We start from the raw sequence: 18956 nt of genomic DNA on the forward strand, positions 1-18956 counted from the left end.
GCCTAGATGCTTCCTGACCAAGTGGAGAACGCTATTCTTAAAATGGAAATGGGTTCTACTTAAATTATAACATTAACGTATTATGTGCACACAGTCAGCACAGCTCATATTTTGAAACACAACAACATAGAGATGGTGGTAGGAATAGCCCGCAGATCAAGCCTGCTCGCTATAGTTCATGATCAACTTCACTTTCCGGCCCATCTCTTGGTTTTGGAAGCATTCCAACGATTTCTCCAATCCAGCCTCAACTAGAGCATAGAACATACAAAAGGCCAGAACAGAACAGGCCCTTTGGCCCACGATGTTGTGCCGAGGTTCTACCCGAATGTAATGTAACCTACGCAATCCTCAACTCACTGCTCTCCATGTGCCCGTCCAGCAGTTCCTTAAATGACGCCAATGACTCTGCTTCCAAGTGGACGGGCTGGCAACCCCTTCCATGCATTCACAACTCTCTGCGTAAAGAACCTACCTCTGACGTCTCCTCGATACTTTCCTCCTGATATCTTCAAACTATGACTCGGGCTATTGACTCTGTCTATGCCACTCATTATTCAAAGATATTCAATACTAGAACATCAATGACGCTCTGTCGTGAAGAACTGAGAAGGTTTCCAATCTTTGTTTATCCGCTGGTTGGATTCCCATCGAGCACAAAAAAAGGCGATTGCGTTCGTCAGAGGGCATTGGCTTTCTGCATTTGAACCTAGTATGGTCTGCTTCAGTATCTGAGGAGTTGTCAGTGGTGCTACCATGATGCAATCGTGAACAAAAATGCCCACTTCTGACTATATGACAGAAGGAAGGTCACTGATGAAGCAGCAGAAGATGTTTGGATATATGACAGTACCCTTCCTGATGAAGGACTCCTGCTCGAGAGGTCGATTTTGCCGGTCCTCGGATGCTGCCTGCCCCGCTGTGCTTTTCCAGCACCACTCTCATCTCAGTCGGTGTATGGAGTCTGGCCCATCATTCTGGGCTCACGGCCGGTCATCTCACTATGTCGATTTTACTTAATGCCAGAAAACTATGGATTGCGCCATGAAAATGCTCAAAAACGGAGCCTGCAGAGCGGACGTTTCCATCCGATCCCATCCCACACGCTGATCGAACACACCCTGTTTATCGCGCAGCAGGACATTGGCGAGTGCACGCAGCCAGGCGAAGCAAACCCGGGGCATCGGGCCGAACTCTGTTCGAGCCGGGCAGCATTTGAAATAAAGGGTGCTGCAATGCGTTGCATTGGCCGGGAATCGAATCCGGGCCTCCCGCGTGGCAGGCGAGAATTCTACCACTGAACCACCAATGCACCTGCGGGCGGGCCCCGCTAGAACTTTACTACAGTTTGAACTCCAGCAGGAAACTAAACCGGTATTCTTGATATTCTGTCCTGTGGCGCAGCATGCCGACTCCAATCTCCAGCATCTGCAGCCCTGACTTTCTCCATTGCTGATATAGCGAGAAACCAAGTAGGAAACTCGCAATGAAGCGCTGTTTGTTTGACTAGTTGGATTTTATCTGAACGCTGTTTCTTTATTTCAAGATATATAAAGTAAATAATACGACTAGGATTCGAGGCTCAAGATTATTACTTGCAAATTATAGTTTGCCTAGATGCTTCCTGACCAAGTGGAGAACGCTATTCTTAAAATGGAAATGGGTTCTACTTAAATTATAACATTAACGTATTATGTGCACACAGTCAGCACAGCTCATATTTTGAAACACAACAACATAGAGATGGTGGTAGGAATAGCCCGCAGATCAAGCCTGCTCGCTATAGTTCATGATCAACTTCACTTTCCGGCCCATCTCTTGGTTTTGGAAGCATTCCAACGATTTCTCCAATCCAGCCTCAACTAGAGCATAGAACATACAAAAGGCCAGAACAGAACAGGCCCTTTGGCCCACGATGTTGTGCCGAGGTTCTACCCGAATGTAATGTAACCTACGCAATCCTCAACTCACTGCTCTCCATGTGCCCGTCCAGCAGTTCCTGAAATGACGCCAATGACTCTGCTTCCAAGTGGACGGGCTGGCAACCCCTTCCATGCATTCACAACTCTCTGCGTAAAGAACCTACCTCTGACGTCTCCTCGATACTTTCCTCCTGATATCTTCAAACTATGACTCGGGCTATTGACTCTGTCTGTGCCACTCATTATTCAAAGATATTCAATGCTAGAACATCAATGACGCTCTGTCGTGAAGAACTGAGAAGGTTTCCAATCTTTGTTTATCCACTGGTTGGAGTCCCATCGAGCACAAAGAAAGACGATTGCGTTCGTCAGAGGGCATTGGCTTTCTGCATTTGAACCTAGTATGGTCTGCTTCAGTATCTGAGGAGTTTTCGGTGGTGCTACCATGATGCAATCGTGAACAAAAATGCCCACTTCTGACTATATGACAGAAGGAAGGTCACTGATGAAGCAGCAGAAGATGTTTGGATATATGACAGTACCCTTCCTGATGAAGGACTCCTGCTCGAGAGGTCGATTTTTCCGGTCCTCGGATGCTGCCTGCCCCGCTGTGCTTTTCCAGCACCACTCTCATCTCATTCGGCGTATGGAGTCTGGCCCATCATTCTGGGCTCACGGCCGGTCATCTCACTATGTCGATTTTACTTAATGCCAGAAAACTATGGATTGCGCCATGAAAATGCTCAAAAACGGAGTCTGCAGAGCGGACGTTTCCATCCGATCCCATCCCACACGCTGAGTGAACACACCCTGTTTACCGCGCAGCAGGACATTAGCGAGTGCACGCAGCCAGGCGAAGCAAACCCGTGGCATGGGGCCGGACTCTGTTCGAGCCGTGCAGCATTTGAAATAAAGGGTGCTGCAATGCGTTGCATTGGCCGGGAATCGAACCCGGGCCTCCCGCGTGGCAGGCGAGAATTCTACCACTGAACCACCAATGCACCTGCGGGCGGGTCCCGCTAGAACTTTACTACAGTTTGAACTCCAGCAGGAAACTAAACCGGTATTCTTGATATTCTGTCCTGTGGCGCAGCATGCCGACTCCAATCTCCAGCATCTGCAGCCCTGACTTTCTCCATTGCTGATATAGCGAGAAACCAAGTAGGAAACTCGCAATGAAGCGCTGTTTGTTTGACTAGTTGGATTTTATCTGAACGCTGTTTCTTTATTTCAAGATATATAAAGTAAATAATACGACTAGGATTCGAGGCTCAAGATTATTACTTGCAAATTATAGTTTGCCTAGATGCTTCCTGACCAAGTGGAGAACGCTATTCTTAAAATGGAAATGGGTTCTACTTAAATTATAACATTAACGTATTATGTGCACACAGTCAGCACAGCTCATATTTTGAAACACAACAACATAGAGATGGTGGTAGGAATAGCCCGCAGATCAAGCCTGCTCGCTATAGTTCATGATCAACTTCACTTTCCGGCCCATCTCTTGGTTTTGGAAGCATTCCAACGATTTCTCCAATCCAGCCTCAACTAGAGCATAGAACATACAAAAGGCCAGAACAGAACAGGCCCTTTGGCCCACGATGTTGTGCCGAGGTTCTACCCGAATGTAATGTAACCTACGCAATCCTCAACTCACTGCTCTCCATGTGCCCGTCCAGCAGTTCCTTAAATGACGCCAATGACTCTGCTTCCAAGTGGACGGGCTGGCAACCCCTTCCATGCATTCACAACTCTCTGCGTAAAGAACCTACCTCTGACGTCTCCTCGATACTTTCCTCCTGATATCTTCAAACTATGACTCGGGCTATTGACTCTGTCTATGCCACTCATTATTCAAAGATATTCAATACTAGAACATCAATGACGCTCTGTCGTGAAGAACTGAGAAGGTTTCCAATCTTTGTTTATCCGCTGGTTGGATTCCCATCGAGCACAAAGAAAGACGATTGCGTTCGTCAGAGGGCATTGGCTTTCTGCATTTGAACCTAGTATGGTCTGCTTCAGTATCTGAGGAGTTTTCGGTGGTGCTACCATGATGCAATCGTGAACATAAATGCCCACTTCTGACTATATGACAGAAGGAAGGTCACTGATGAAGCAGCAGAAGATGTTTGGATATATGACAGTACCCTTCCTGATGAAGGACTCCTGCTCGAGAGGTCGATTTTGCCGGTCCTCGGATGCTGCCTGCCCCGCTGTGCTTTTCCAGCACCACTCTCATCTCATTCGGCGTATGGAGTCTGGCCCATCATTCTGGGCTCACGGCCGGTCATCTCACTATGTCGATTTTACTTAATGCCAGAAAACTATGGATTGCGCCATGAAAATGCTCAAAAACGGAGTCTGCAGAGCGGACGTTTCCATCCGATCCCATCCCACACGCTGATTGAACACACCATGTTTATCGCGCAGCAGGACATTGGCGAGTGCACGCAGCCAGGCGAAGCAAACCCGTGGCATCGGGCCGAACTCTGTTCGAGCCGTGCAGCATTTGAAATAAAGGGTGCTGCAATGCGTTGCGTTGGCCGGGAATCGAACCCGGGCCTCCCGCGTGGCAGGCGAGAATTCTACCACTGAACCACCAATGCACCTGCGGGCGGGCCCCGCTAGAACTTTACTACAGTTTGAACTCCAGCAGGAAACTAAACCGGTATTCTTGATATTCTGTCCTGTGGCGCAGCATGCCGACTCCAATCTCCAGCATCTGCAGCCCTGACTTTCTCCATTGCTGATATAGCGAGAAACCAAGTAGGAAACTCGCAATGAAGCGCTGTTTGTTTGACTAGTTGGATTTTATCTGAACGCTGTTTCTTTATTTCAAGATATATAAAGTAAATAATACGACTAGGATTCGAGGCTCAAGATTATTACTTGCAAATTATAGTTTGCCTAGATGCTTCCTGACCAAGTGGAGAACGCTATTCTTAAAATGGAAATGGGTTCTACTTAAATTATAACATTAACGTATTATGTGCACACAGTCAGCACAGCTCATATTTTGAAACACAACAACATAGAGATGGTGGTAGGAATAGCCCGCAGATCAAGCCTGCTCGCTATAGTTCATGATCAACTTCACTTTCCGGCCCATCTCTTGGTTTTGGAAGCATTCCAACGATTTCTCCAATCCAGCCTCAACTAGAGCATAGAACATACAAAAGGCCAGAACAGAACAGGCCCTTTGGCCCACGATGTTGTGCCGAGGTTCTACCCGAATGTAATGTAACCTACGCAATCCTCAACTCACTGCTCTCCATGTGCCCGTCCAGCAGTTCCTTAAATGACGCCAATGACTCTGCTTCCAAGTGGACGGGCTGGCAACCCCTTCCATGCATTCACAACTCTCTGCGTAAAGAACCTACCTCTGACGTCTCCTCGATACTTTCCTCCTGATATCTTCAAACTATGACTCGGGCTATTGACTCTGTCTATGCCACTCATTATTTAAAGATATTCAATACTAGAACATCAATGACGCTCTGTCGTGAAGAACTGAGAAGGTTTCCAATCTTTGTTTATCCGCTGGTTGGATTCCCATCGAGCACAAAAAAAGGCGATTGCGTTCGTCAGAGGGCATTGGCTTTCTGCATTTGAACCTAGTATGGTCTGCTTCAGTATCTGAGGAGTTGTCAGTGGTGCTACCATGATGCAATCGTGAACAAAAATGCCCACTTCTGACTATATGACAGAAGGAAGGTCACTGATGAAGCAGCAGAAGATGTTTGGATATATGACAGTACCCTTCCTGATGAAGGACTCCTGCTCGAGAGGTCGATTTTGCCGGTCCTCGGATGCTGCCTGCCCCGCTGTGCTTTTCCAGCACCACTCTCATCTCAGTCGGTGTATGGAGTCTGGCCCATCATTCTGGGCTCACGGCCGGTCATCTCACTATGTCGATTTTACTTAATGCCAGAAAACTATGGATTGCGCCATGAAAATGCTCAAAAACGGAGCCTGCAGAGCGGACGTTTCCATCCGATCCCATCCCACACGCTGATCGAACACACCCTGTTTATCGCGCAGCAGGACATTGGCGAGTGCACGCAGCCAGGCGAAGCAAACCCGTGGCATGGGGCCGAACTCTGTTCGAGCCGTGCAGCATTTGAAATAAAGGGTGCTGCAATGCGTTGCATTGGCCGGGAATCGAACCCGGGCCTCCCGCGTGGCAGGCGAGAATTCTACCACTGAACCACCAATGCACCTGCGGGCGGGCCCCGCTAGAACTTTACTACAGTTTGAACTCCAGCAGGAAACTAAACCGGTATTCTTGATATTCTGTCCTGTGGCGCAGCATGCCGACTCCAATCTCCAGCATCTGCAGCCCTGACTTTCTCCATTGCTGATATAGCGAGAAACCAAGTAGGAAACTCGCAATGAAGCGCTGTTTGTTTGACTAGTTGGATTTTATCTGAACGCTGTTTCTTTATTTCAAAATATATAAAGTAAATAATACGACAAGGATTCGAGGCTCAAGATTATTACTTGCAAATTATAGTTTGCCTAGATGCTTCCTGACCAAGTGGAGAACGCTATTCTTAAAATGGAAATGAGTTCTACTTAAATTATAACATTAACGTATTATGTGCACACAGTCAGCACAGCTCATATTTTGAAACACAACAACATAGAGATGGTGGTAGGAATAGCCCGCAGATCAAGCCTGCTCGCTATAGTTCATGATCAACTTCACTTTCCGGCCCATCTCTTGGTTTTGGAAGCATTCCAACGATTTCTCCAATCCAGCCTCAACTAGAGCATAGAACATACAAAAGGCCAGAACAGAACAGGCCCTTTGGCCCACGATGTTGTGCCGAGGTTCAACCCGAATGTAATGTAACCTACGCAATCCTCAACTCACTGCTCTCCATGTGCCCGTCCAGCAGTTCCTTAAATGACGCCAATGACCCTGCTTCCAACTGGACGGGCTGGCAACCCATTCCATGCATTCACAACTCTCTGCGTAAAGAACCTACCTCTGACGTCTCCTCGATACTTTCCTCCTGATATCTTCAAACTATGACTCGGGCTATTGACTCTGTCTATGCCACTCATTATTCAAAGATATTCAATACTAGAACATCAATGACGCTCTGTCGTGAAGAACTGAGAAGGTTTCCAATCTTTGTTTATCCGCTGGTTGGATTCCCATCGAGCACAAAGAAAGACGATTGCGTTCGTCAGAGGGCATTGGCTTTCTGCATTTGAACCTAGTATGGTCTGCTTCAGTATCTGAGGAGTTTTCGGTGGTGCTACCATGATGCAATCGTGAACATAAATGCCCACTTCTGACTATATGACAGAAGGAAGGTCACTGATGAAGCAGCAGAAGATGTTTGGATATATGACAGTACCCTTCCTGATGAAGGACTCCTGCTCGAGAGGTCGATTTTGCCGGTCCTCGGATGCTGCCTGCCCCGCTGTGCTTTTCCAGCACCACTCTCATCTCATTCGGCGTATGGAGTCTGGCCCATCATTCTGGGCTCACGGCCGGTCATCTCACTATGTCGATTTTACTTAATGCCAGAAAACTATGGATTGCGCCATGAAAATGCTCAAAAACGGAGTCTGCAGAGCGGACGTTTCCATCCGATCCCATCCCACACGCTGATTGAACACACCATGTTTATCGCGCAGCAGGACATTGGCGAGTGCACGCAGCCAGGCGAAGCAAACCCGTGGCATCGGGCCGAACTCTGTTCGAGCCGTGCAGCATTTGAAATAAAGGGTGCTGCAATGCGTTGCATTGGCCGGGAATCGAACCCGGGCCTCCCGCGTGGCAGGCGAGAATTCTACCACTGAACCACCAATGCACCTGCGGGCGGGCCCCGCTAGAACTTTACTACAGTTTGAACTCCAGCAGGAAACTAAACCGGTATTCTTGATATTCTGTCCTGTGGCGCAGCATGCCGACTCCAATCTCCAGCATCTGCAGCCCTGACTTTCTCCATTGCTGATATAGCGAGAAACCAAGTAGGAAACTCGCAATGAAGCGCTGTTTGTTTGACTAGTTGGATTTTATCTGAACGCTGTTTCTTTATTTCAAGATATATAAAGTAAATAATACGACTAGGATTCGAGGCTCAAGATTATTACTTGCAAATTATAGTTTGCCTAGATGCTTCCTGACCAAGTGGAGAACGCTATTCTTAAAATGGAAATGGGTTCTACTTAAATTATAACATTAACGTATTATGTGCACACAGTCAGCACAGCTCATATTTTGAAACACAACAACATAGAGATGGTGGTAGGAATAGCCCGCAGATCAAGCCTGCTCGCTATAGTTCATGATCAACTTCACTTTCCGGCCCATCTCTTGGTTTTGGAAGCATTCCAACGATTTCTCCAATCCAGCCTCAACTAGAGCATAGAACATACAAAAGGCCAGAACAGAACAGGCCCTTTGGCCCACGATGTTGTGCCGAGGTTCTACCCGAATGTAATGTAACCTACGCAATCCTCAACTCACTGCTCTCCATGTGCCCGTCCAGCAGTTCCTTAAATGACGCCAATGACTCTGCTTCCAAGTGGACGGGCTGGCAACCCCTTCCATGCATTCACAACTCTCTGCGTAAAGAACCTACCTCTGACGTCTCCTCGATACTTTCCTCCTGATATCTTCAAACTATGACTCGGGCTATTGACTCTGTCTATGCCACTCATTATTCAAAGATATTCAATACTAGAACATCAATGACGCTCTGTCGTGAAGAACTGAGAAGGTTTCCAATCTTTGTTTATCCGTTGGTTGGATTCCCATCGAGCACAAAAAAAGGCGATTGCGTTCGTCAGAGGGCATTGGCTTTCTGCATTTGAACCTAGTATGGTCTGCTTCAGTATCTGAGGAGTTGTCAGTGGTGCTACCATGATGCAATCGTGAACAAAAATGCCCACTTCTGACTATATGACAGAAGGAAGGTCACTGATGAAGCAGCAGAAGATGTTTGGATATATGACAGTACCCTTCCTGATGAAGGACTCCTGCTCGAGAGGTCGATTTTGCCGGTCCTCGGATGCTGCCTGCCCCGCTGTGCTTTTCCAGCACCACTCTCATCTCAGTCGGTGTATGGAGTCTGGCCCATCATTCTGGGCTCACGGCCGGTCATCTCACTATGTCGATTTTACTTAATGCCAGAAAACTATGGATTGCGCCATGAAAATGCTCAAAAACGGAGCCTGCAGAGCGGACGTTTCCATCCGATCCCATCCCACACGCTGATCGAACACACCCTGTTTATCGCGCAGCAGGACATTGGCGAGTGCACGCAGCCAGGCGAAGCAAACCCGGGGCATCGGGCCGAACTCTGTTCGAGCCGGGCAGCATTTGAAATAAAGGGTGCTGCAATGCGTTGCATTGGCCGGGAATCGAATCCGGGCCTCCCGCGTGGCAGGCGAGAATTCTACCACTGAACCACCAATGCACCTGCGGGCGGGCCCCGCTAGAACTTTACTACAGTTTGAACTCCAGCAGGAAACTAAACCGGTATTCTTGATATTCTGTCCTGTGGCGCAGCATGCCGACTCCAATCTCCAGCATCTGCAGCCCTGACTTTCTCCATTGCTGATATAGCGAGAAACCAAGTAGGAAACTCGCAATGAAGCGCTGTTTGTTTGACTAGTTGGATTTTATCTGAACGCTGTTTCTTTATTTCAAGATATATAAAGTAAATAATACGACTAGGATTCGAGGCTCAAGATTATTACTTGCAAATTATAGTTTGCCTAGATGCTTCCTGACCAAGTGGAGAACGCTATTCTTAAAATGGAAATGGGTTCTACTTAAATTATAACATTAACGTATTATGTGCACACAGTCAGCACAGCTCATATTTTGAAACACAACAACATAGAGATGGTGGTAGGAATAGCCCGCAGATCAAGCCTGCTCGCTATAGTTCATGATCAACTTCACTTTCCGGCCCATCTCTTGGTTTTGGAAGCATTCCAACGATTTCTCCAATCCAGCCTCAACTAGAGCATAGAACATACAAAAGGCCAGAACAGAACAGGCCCTTTGGCCCACGATGTTGTGCCGAGGTTCTACCCGAATGTAATGTAACCTACGCAATCCTCAACTCACTGCTCTCCATGTGCCCGTCCAGCAGTTCCTGAAATGACGCCAATGACTCTGCTTCCAAGTGGACGGGCTGGCAACCCCTTCCATGCATTCACAACTCTCTGCGTAAAGAACCTACCTCTGACGTCTCCTCGATACTTTCCTCCTGATATCTTCAAACTATGACTCGGGCTATTGACTCTGTCTGTGCCACTCATTATTCAAAGATATTCAATGCTAGAACATCAATGACGCTCTGTCGTGAAGAACTGAGAAGGTTTCCAATCTTTGTTTATCCACTGGTTGGAGTCCCATCGAGCACAAAGAAAGACGATTGCGTTCGTCAGAGGGCATTGGCTTTCTGCATTTGAACCTAGTATGGTCTGCTTCAGTATCTGAGGAGTTTTCGGTGGTGCTACCATGATGCAATCGTGAACAAAAATGCCCACTTCTGACTATATGACAGAAGGAAGGTCACTGATGAAGCAGCAGAAGATGTTTGGATATATGACAGTACCCTTCCTGATGAAGGACTCCTGCTCGAGAGGTCGATTTTTCCGGTCCTCGGATGCTGCCTGCCCCGCTGTGCTTTTCCAGCACCACTCTCATCTCATTCGGCGTATGGAGTCTGGCCCATCATTCTGGGCTCACGGCCGGTCATCTCACTATGTCGATTTTACTTAATGCCAGAAAACTATGGATTGCGCCATGAAAATGCTCAAAAACGGAGTCTGCAGAGCGGACGTTTCCATCCGATCCCATCCCACACGCTGAGTGAACACACCCTGTTTACCGCGCAGCAGGACATTAGCGAGTGCACGCAGCCAGGCGAAGCAAACCCGTGGCATGGGGCCGAACTCTGTTCGAGCCGTGCAGCATTTGAAATAAAGGGTGCTGCAATGCGTTGCATTGGCCGGGAATCGAACCCGGGCCTCCCGCGTGGCAGGCGAGAATTCTACCACTGAACCACCAATGCACCTGCGGGCGGGTCCCGCTAGAACTTTACTACAGTTTGAACTCCAGCAGGAAACTAAACCGGTATTCTTGATATTCTGTCCTGTGGCGCAGCATGCCGACTCCAATCTCCAGCATCTGCAGCCCTGACTTTCTCCATTGCTGATATAGCGAGAAACCAAGTAGGAAACTCGCAATGAAGCGCTGTTTGTTTGACTAGTTGGATTTTATCTGAACGCTGTTTCTTTATTTCAAGATATATAAAGTAAATAATACGACTAGGATTCGAGGCTCAAGATTATTACTTGCAAATTATAGTTTGCCTAGATGCTTCCTGACCAAGTGGAGAACGCTATTCTTAAAATGGAAATGGGTTCTACTTAAATTATAACATTAACGTATTATGTGCACACAGTCAGCACAGCTCATATTTTGAAACACAACAACATAGAGATGGTGGTAGGAATAGCCCGCAGATCAAGCCTGCTCGCTATAGTTCATGATCAACTTCACTTTCCGGCCCATCTCTTGGTTTTGGAAGCATTCCAACGATTTCTCCAATCCAGCCTCAACTAGAGCATAGAACATACAAAAGGCCAGAACAGAACAGGCCCTTTGGCCCACGATGTTGTGCCGAGGTTCTACCCGAATGTAATGTAACCTACGCAATCCTCAACTCACTGCTCTCCATGTGCCCGTCCAGCAGTTCCTTAAATGACGCCAATGACTCTGCTTCCAAGTGGACGGGCTGGCAACCCCTTCCATGCATTCACAACTCTCTGCGTAAAGAACCTACCTCTGACGTCTCCTCGATACTTTCCTCCTGATATCTTCAAACTATGACTCGGGCTATTGACTCTGTCTATGCCACTCATTATTCAAAGATATTCAATACTAGAACATCAATGACGCTCTGTCGTGAAGAACTGAGAAGGTTTCCAATCTTTGTTTATCCGCTGGTTGGATTCCCATCGAGCACAAAAAAAGGCGATTGCGTTCGTCAGAGGGCATTGGCTTTCTGCATTTGAACCTAGTATGGTCTGCTTCAGTATCTGAGGAGTTGTCAGTGGTGCTACCATGATGCAATCGTGAACAAAAATGCCCACTTCTGACTATATGACAGAAGGAAGGTCACTGATGAAGCAGCAGAAGATGTTTGGATATATGACAGTACCCTTCCTGATGAAGGACTCCTGCTCGAGAGGTCGATTTTGCCGGTCCTCGGATGCTGCCTGCCCCGCTGTGCTTTTCCAGCACCACTCTCATCTCAGTCGGTGTATGGAGTCTGGCCCATCATTCTGGGCTCACGGCCGGTCATCTCACTATGTCGATTTTACTTAATGCCAGAAAACTATGGATTGCGCCATGAAAATGCTCAAAAACGGAGCCTGCAGAGCGGACGTTTCCATCCGATCCCATCCCACACGCTGATCGAACACACCCTGTTTATCGCGCAGCAGGACATTGGCGAGTGCACGCAGCCAGGCGAAGCAAACCCGTGGCATGGGGCCGAACTCTGTTCGAGCCGTGCAGCATTTGAAATAAAGGGTGCTGCAATGCGTTGCATTGGCCGGGAATCGAACCCGGGCCTCCCGCGTGGCAGGCGAGAATTCTACCACTGAACCACCAATGCACCTGCGGGCGGGCCCCGCTAGAACTTTACTACAGTTTGAACTCCAGCAGGAAACTAAACCGGTATTCTTGATATTCTGTCCTGTGGCGCAGCATGCCGACTCCAATCTCCAGCATCTGCAGCCCTGACTTTCTCCATTGCTGATATAGCGAGAAACCAAGTAGGAAACTCGCAATGAAGCGCTGTTTGTTTGACTAGTTGGATTTTATCTGAACGCTGTTTCTTTATTTCAAAATATATAAAGTAAATAATACGACAAGGATTCGAGGCTCAAGATTATTACTTGCAAATTATAGTTTGCCTAGATGCTTCCTGACCAAGTGGAGAACGCTATTCTTAAAATGGAAATGAGTTCTACTTAAATTATAACATTAACGTATTATGTGCACACAGTCAGCACAGCTCATATTTTGAAACACAACAACATAGAGATGGTGGTAGGAATAGCCCGCAGATCAAGCCTGCTCGCTATAGTTCATGATCAACTTCACTTTCCGGCCCATCTCTTGGTTTTGGAAGCATTCCAACGATTTCTCCAATCCAGCCTCAACTAGAGCATAGAACATACAAAAGGCCAGAACAGAACAGGCCCTTTGGCCCACGATGTTGTGCCGAGGTTCAACCCGAATGTAATGTAACCTACGCAATCCTCAACTCACTGCTCTCCATGTGCCCGTCCAGCAGTTCCTTAAATGACGCCAATGACCCTGCTTCCAACTGGACGGGCTGGCAACCCATTCCATGCATTCACAACTCTCTGCGTAAAGAACCTACCTCTGACGTCTCCTCGATACTTTCCTCCTGATATCTTCAAACTATGACTCGGGCTATTGACTCTGTCTATGCCACTCATTATTCAAAGATATTCAATACTAGAACATCAATGACGCTCTGTCGTGAAGAACTGAGAAGGTTTCCAATCTTTGTTTATCCGCTGGTTGGATTCCCATCGAGCACAAAGAAAGACGATTGCGTTCGTCAGAGGGCATTGGCTTTCTGCATTTGAACCTAGTATGGTCTGCTTCAGTATCTGAGGAGTTTTCGGTGGTGCTACCATGATGCAATCGTGAACATAAATGCCCACTTCTGACTATATGACAGAAGGAAGGTCACTGATGAAGCAGCAGAAGATGTTTGGATATATGACAGTACCCTTCCTGATGAAGGACTCCTGCTCGAGAGGTCGATTTTGCCGGTCCTCGGATGCTGCCTGCCCCGCTGTGCTTTTCCAGCACCACTCTCATCTCATTCGGCGTATGGAGTCTGGCCCATCATTCTGGGCTCACGGCCGGTCATCTCACTATGTCGATTTTACTTAATGCCAGAAAACTATGGATTGCGCCATGAAAATGCTCAAAAACGGAGTCTGCAGAGCGGACGTTTCCATCCGATCCCATCCCACACGCTGATTGAACACACCATGTTTATCGCGCAGCAGGACATTGGCGAGTGCACGCAGCCAGGCGAAGCAAACCCGTGGCATCGGGCCGAACTCTGTTCGAGCCGTGCAGCATTTGAAATAAAGGGTGCTGCAATGCGTTGCATTGGCCGGGAATCGAACCCGGGCCTCCCGCGTGGCAGGCGAGAATTCTACCACTGAACCACCAATGCACCTGCGGGCGGGCCCCGCTAGAACTTTACTACAGTTTGAACTCCAGCAGGAAACTAAACCGGTATTCTTGATATTCTGTCCTGTGGCGCAGCATGCCGACTCCAATCTCCAGCATCTGCAGCCCTGACTTTCTCCATTGCTGATATAGCGAGAAACCAAGTAGGAAACTCGCAATGAAGCGCTGTTTGTTTGACTAGTTGGATTTTATCTGAACGCTGTTTCTTTATTTCAAGATATATAAAGTAAATAATACGACTAGGATTCGAGGCTCAAGATTATTACTTGCAAATTATAGTTTGCCTAGATGCTTCCTGACCAAGTGGAGAACGCTATTCTTAAAATGGAAATGGGTTCTACTTAAATTATAACATTAACGTATTATGTGCACACAGTCAGCACAGCTCATATTTTGAAACACAACAACATAGAGATGGTGGTAGGAATAGCCCGCAGATCAAGCCTGCTCGCTATAGTTCATGATCAACTTCACTTTCCGGCCCATCTCTTGGTTTTGGAAGCATTCCAACGATTTCTCCAATCCAGCCTCAACTAGAGCATAGAACATACAAAAGGCCAGAACAGAACAGGCCCTTTGGCCCACGATGTTGTGCCGAGGTTCTACCCGAATGTAATGTAACCTACGCAATCCTCAACTCACTGCTCTCCATGTGCCCGTCCAGCAGTTCCTTAAATGACGCCAATGACTCTGCTTCCAAGTGGACGGGCTGGCAACCCCTTCCATGCATTCACAACTCTCTGCGTAAAGAACCTACCTCTGACGTCTCCTCGATACTTTCCTCCTGATATCTTCAAACTATGACTCGGGCTATTGACTCTGTCTATGCCACTCATTATTCAAAGATATTCAATACTAGAACATCAATGACGCTCTGTCGTGAAGAACTGAGAAGGTTTCCAATCTTTGTTTATCCGTTGGTTGGATTCCCATCGAGCACAAAAAAAGGCGATTGCGTTCGTCAGAGGGCATTGGCTTTCTGCATTTGAACCTAGTATGGTCTGCTTCAGTATCTGAGGAGTTGTCAGTGGTGCTACCATGATGCAATCGTGAACAAAAATGCCCACTTCTGACTATATGACAGAAGGAAGGTCACTGATGAAGCAGCAGAAGATGTTTGGATATATGACAGTACCCTTCCTGATGAAGGACTCCTGCTCGAGAGGTCGATTTTGCCGGTCCTCGGATGCTGCCTGCCCCGCTGTGCTTTTCCAGCACCACTCTCATCTCAGTCGGTGTATGGAGTCTGGCCCATCATTCTGGGCTCACGGCCGGTCATCTCACTATGTCGATTTTACTTAATGCCAGAAAACTATGGATTGCGCCATGAAAATGCTCAAAAACGGAGCCTGCAGAGCGGACGTTTCCATCCGATCCCATCCCACACGCTGATCGAACACACCCTGTTTATCGCGCAGCAGGACATTGGCGAGTGCACGCAGCCAGGCGAAGCAAACCCGGGGCATCGGGCCGAACTCTGTTCGAGCCGGGCAGCATTTGAAATAAAGGGTGCTGCAATGCGTTGCATTGGCCGGGAATCGAATCCGGGCCTCCCGCGTGGCAGGCGAGAATTCTACCACTGAACCACCAATGCACCTGCGGGCGGGCCCCGCTAGAACTTTACTACAGTTTGAACTCCAGCAGGAAACTAAACCGGTATTCTTGATATTCTGTCCTGTGGCGCAGCATGCCGACTCCAATCTCCAGCATCTGCAGCCCTGACTTTCTCCATTGCTGATATAGCGAGAAACCAAGTAGGAAACTCGCAATGAAGCGCTGTTTGTTTGACTAGTTGGATTTTATCTGAACGCTGTTTCTTTATTTCAAGATATATAAAGTAAATAATACGACTAGGATTCGAGGCTCAAGATTATTACTTGCAAATTATAGTTTGCCTAGATGCTTCCTGACCAAGTGGAGAACGCTATTCTTAAAATGGAAATGGGTTCTACTTAAATTATAACATTAACGTATTATGTGCACACAGTCAGCACAGCTCATATTTTGAAACACAACAACATAGAGATGGTGGTAGGAATAGCCCGCAGATCAAGCCTGCTCGCTATAGTTCATGATCAACTTCACTTTCCGGCCCATCTCTTGGTTTTGGAAGCATTCCAACGATTTCTCCAATCCAGCCTCAACTAGAGCATAGAACATACAAAAGGCCAGAACAGAACAGGCCCTTTGGCCCACGATGTTGTGCCGAGGTTCTACCCGAATGTAATGTAACCTACGCAATCCTCAACTCACTGCTCTCCATGTGCCCGTCCAGCAGTTCCTGAAATGACGCCAATGACTCTGCTTCCAAGTGGACGGGCTGGCAACCCCTTCCATGCATTCACAACTCTCTGCGTAAAGAACCTACCTCTGACGTCTCCTCGATACTTTCCTCCTGATATCTTCAAACTATGACTCGGGCTATTGACTCTGTCTGTGCCACTCATTATTCAAAGATATTCAATGCTAGAACATCAATGACGCTCTGTCGTGAAGAACTGAGAAGGTTTCCAATCTTTGTTTATCCACTGGTTGGAGTCCCATCGAGCACAAAGAAAGACGATTGCGTTCGTCAGAGGGCATTGGCTTTCTGCATTTGAACCTAGTATGGTCTGCTTCAGTATCTGAGGAGTTTTCGGTGGTGCTACCATGATGCAATCGTGAACAAAAATGCCCACTTCTGACTATATGACAGAAGGAAGGTCACTGATGAAGCAGCAGAAGATGTTTGGATATATGACAGTACCCTTCCTGATGAAGGACTCCTGCTCGAGAGGTCGATTTTTCCGGTCCTCGGATGCTGCCTGCCCCGCTGTGCTTTTCCAGCACCACTCTCATCTCATTCGGCGTATGGAGTCTGGCCCATCATTCTGGGCTCACGGCCGGTCATCTCACTATGTCGATTTTACTTAATGCCAGAAAACTATGGATTGCGCCATGAAAATGCTCAAAAACGGAGTCTGCAGAGCGGACGTTTCCATCCGATCCCATCCCACACGCTGAGTGAACACACCCTGTTTACCGCGCAGCAGGACATTAGCGAGTGCACGCAGCCAGGCGAAGCAAACCCGTGGCATGGGGCCGAACTCTGTTCGAGCCGTGCAGCATTTGAAATAAAGGGTGCTGCAATGCGTTGCATTGGCCGGGAATCGAACCCGGGCCTCCCGCGTGGCAGGCGAGAATTCTACCACTGAACCACCAATGCACCTGCGGGCGGGTCCCGCTAGAACTTTACTACAGTTTGAACTCCAGCAGGAAACTAAACCGGTATTCTTGATATTCTGTCCTGTGGCGCAGCATGCCGACTCCAATCTCCAGCATCTGCAGCCCTGACTTTCTCCATTGCTGATATAGCGAGAAACCAAGTAGGAAACTCGCAATGAAGCGCTGTTTGTTTGACTAGTTGGATTTTATCTGAACGCTGTTTCTTTATTTCAAGATATATAAAGTAAATAATACGACTAGGATTCGAGGCTCAAGATTATTACTTGCAAATTATAGTTTGCCTAGATGCTTCCTGACCAAGTGGAGAACGCTATTCTTAAAATGGAAATGGGTTCTACTTAAATTATAACATTAACGTATTATGTGCACACAGTCAGCACAGCTCATATTTTGAAACACAACAACATAGAGATGGTGGTAGGAATAGCCCGCAGATCAAGCCTGCTCGCTATAGTTCATGATCAACTTCACTTTCCGGCCCATCTCTTGGTTTTGGAAGCATTCCAACGATTTCTCCAATCCAGCCTCAACTAGAGCATAGAACATACAAAAGGCCAGAACAGAACAGGCCCTTTGGCCCACGATGTTGTGCCGAGGTTCTACCCGAATGTAATGTAACCTACGCAATCCTCAACTCACTGCTCTCCATGTGCCCGTCCAGCAGTTCCTTAAATGACGCCAATGACTCTGCTTCCAAGTGGACGGGCTGGCAACCCCTTCCATGCATTCACAACTCTCTGCGTAAAGAACCTACCTCTGACGTCTCCTCGATACTTTCCTCCTGATATCTTCAAACTATGACTCGGGCTATTGACTCTGTCTATGCCACTCATTATTCAAAGATATTCAATACTAGAACATCAATGACGCTCTGTCGTGAAGAACTGAGAAGGTTTCCAATCTTTGTTTATCCGCTGGTTGGATTCCCATCGAGCACAAAAAAAGGCGATTGCGTTCGTCAGAGGGCATTGGCTTTCTGCATTTGAACCTAGTATGGTCTGCTTCAGTATCTGAGGAGTTGTCAGTGGTGCTACCATGATGCAATCGTGAACAAAAATGCCCACTTCTGACTATATGACAGAAGGAAGGTCACTGATGAAGCAGCAGAAGATGTTTGGATATATGACAGTACCCTTCCTGATGAAGGACTCCTGCTCGAGAGGTCGATTTTGCCGGTCCTCGGATGCTGCCTGCCCCGCTGTGCTTTTCCAGCACCACTCTCATCTCAGTCGGTGTATGGAGTCTGGCCCATCATTCTGGGCTCACGGCCGGTCATCTCACTATGTCGATTTTACTTAATGCCAGAAAACTATGGATTGCGCCATGAAAATGCTCAAAAACGGAGCCTGCAGAGCGGACGTTTCCATCCGATCCCATCCCACACGCTGAGTGAACACACCCTGTTTATCGCGCAGCAAGACATTGGCGAGTGCACGCAGCCAGGCGAAGCAAACCCGTGGCATGGGGCCGAACTCTGTTCGAGCCGTGCAGCATTTGAAATAAAGGGTGCTGCA

General features: G+C 47.6%; 11 non-coding genes across 11 annotated transcripts; all 11 read right to left on the reverse strand.

Moving 5' to 3' along the window:
• Window positions 1-1241: 1241 nt before the first annotated feature.
• Window positions 1242-1312, reverse strand: trnag-gcc (transfer RNA glycine (anticodon GCC)). The gene has a single exon. It is a non-coding gene; the product is annotated as a tRNA-Gly (tRNA).
• A 1540-nt stretch (window positions 1313-2852) lies between these two features.
• On the reverse strand, window positions 2853-2923 carry trnag-gcc (transfer RNA glycine (anticodon GCC)). Its single transcript has one exon. It is a non-coding gene; the product is annotated as a tRNA-Gly (tRNA).
• Window positions 2924-4463: 1540 nt separating this feature from the next.
• Window positions 4464-4534, reverse strand: trnag-gcc (transfer RNA glycine (anticodon GCC)). Its single transcript has one exon. It is a non-coding gene; the product is annotated as a tRNA-Gly (tRNA).
• Window positions 4535-6074: 1540 nt separating this feature from the next.
• trnag-gcc (transfer RNA glycine (anticodon GCC)) lies at window positions 6075-6145 on the reverse strand. Its single transcript has one exon. It is a non-coding gene; the product is annotated as a tRNA-Gly (tRNA).
• Window positions 6146-7685: 1540 nt separating this feature from the next.
• On the reverse strand, window positions 7686-7756 carry trnag-gcc (transfer RNA glycine (anticodon GCC)). The gene has a single exon. It is a non-coding gene; the product is annotated as a tRNA-Gly (tRNA).
• A 1540-nt stretch (window positions 7757-9296) lies between these two features.
• On the reverse strand, window positions 9297-9367 carry trnag-gcc (transfer RNA glycine (anticodon GCC)). The gene has a single exon. It is a non-coding gene; the product is annotated as a tRNA-Gly (tRNA).
• Window positions 9368-10907: 1540 nt separating this feature from the next.
• Window positions 10908-10978, reverse strand: trnag-gcc (transfer RNA glycine (anticodon GCC)). Its single transcript has one exon. It is a non-coding gene; the product is annotated as a tRNA-Gly (tRNA).
• Window positions 10979-12518: 1540 nt separating this feature from the next.
• Window positions 12519-12589, reverse strand: trnag-gcc (transfer RNA glycine (anticodon GCC)). The gene has a single exon. It is a non-coding gene; the product is annotated as a tRNA-Gly (tRNA).
• Window positions 12590-14129: 1540 nt separating this feature from the next.
• trnag-gcc (transfer RNA glycine (anticodon GCC)) lies at window positions 14130-14200 on the reverse strand. The gene has a single exon. It is a non-coding gene; the product is annotated as a tRNA-Gly (tRNA).
• Window positions 14201-15740: 1540 nt separating this feature from the next.
• trnag-gcc (transfer RNA glycine (anticodon GCC)) lies at window positions 15741-15811 on the reverse strand. The gene has a single exon. It is a non-coding gene; the product is annotated as a tRNA-Gly (tRNA).
• Window positions 15812-17351: 1540 nt separating this feature from the next.
• Window positions 17352-17422, reverse strand: trnag-gcc (transfer RNA glycine (anticodon GCC)). Its single transcript has one exon. It is a non-coding gene; the product is annotated as a tRNA-Gly (tRNA).
• Window positions 17423-18956: the final 1534 nt, after the last annotated feature.

The sequence above is a fragment of the Chiloscyllium punctatum genome, chromosome 30, assembly GCF_047496795.1.
Source record: "Chiloscyllium punctatum isolate Juve2018m chromosome 30, sChiPun1.3, whole genome shotgun sequence".
In the NCBI taxonomy this organism is placed as follows: Eukaryota; Metazoa; Chordata; class Chondrichthyes; order Orectolobiformes; family Hemiscylliidae; genus Chiloscyllium; species Chiloscyllium punctatum.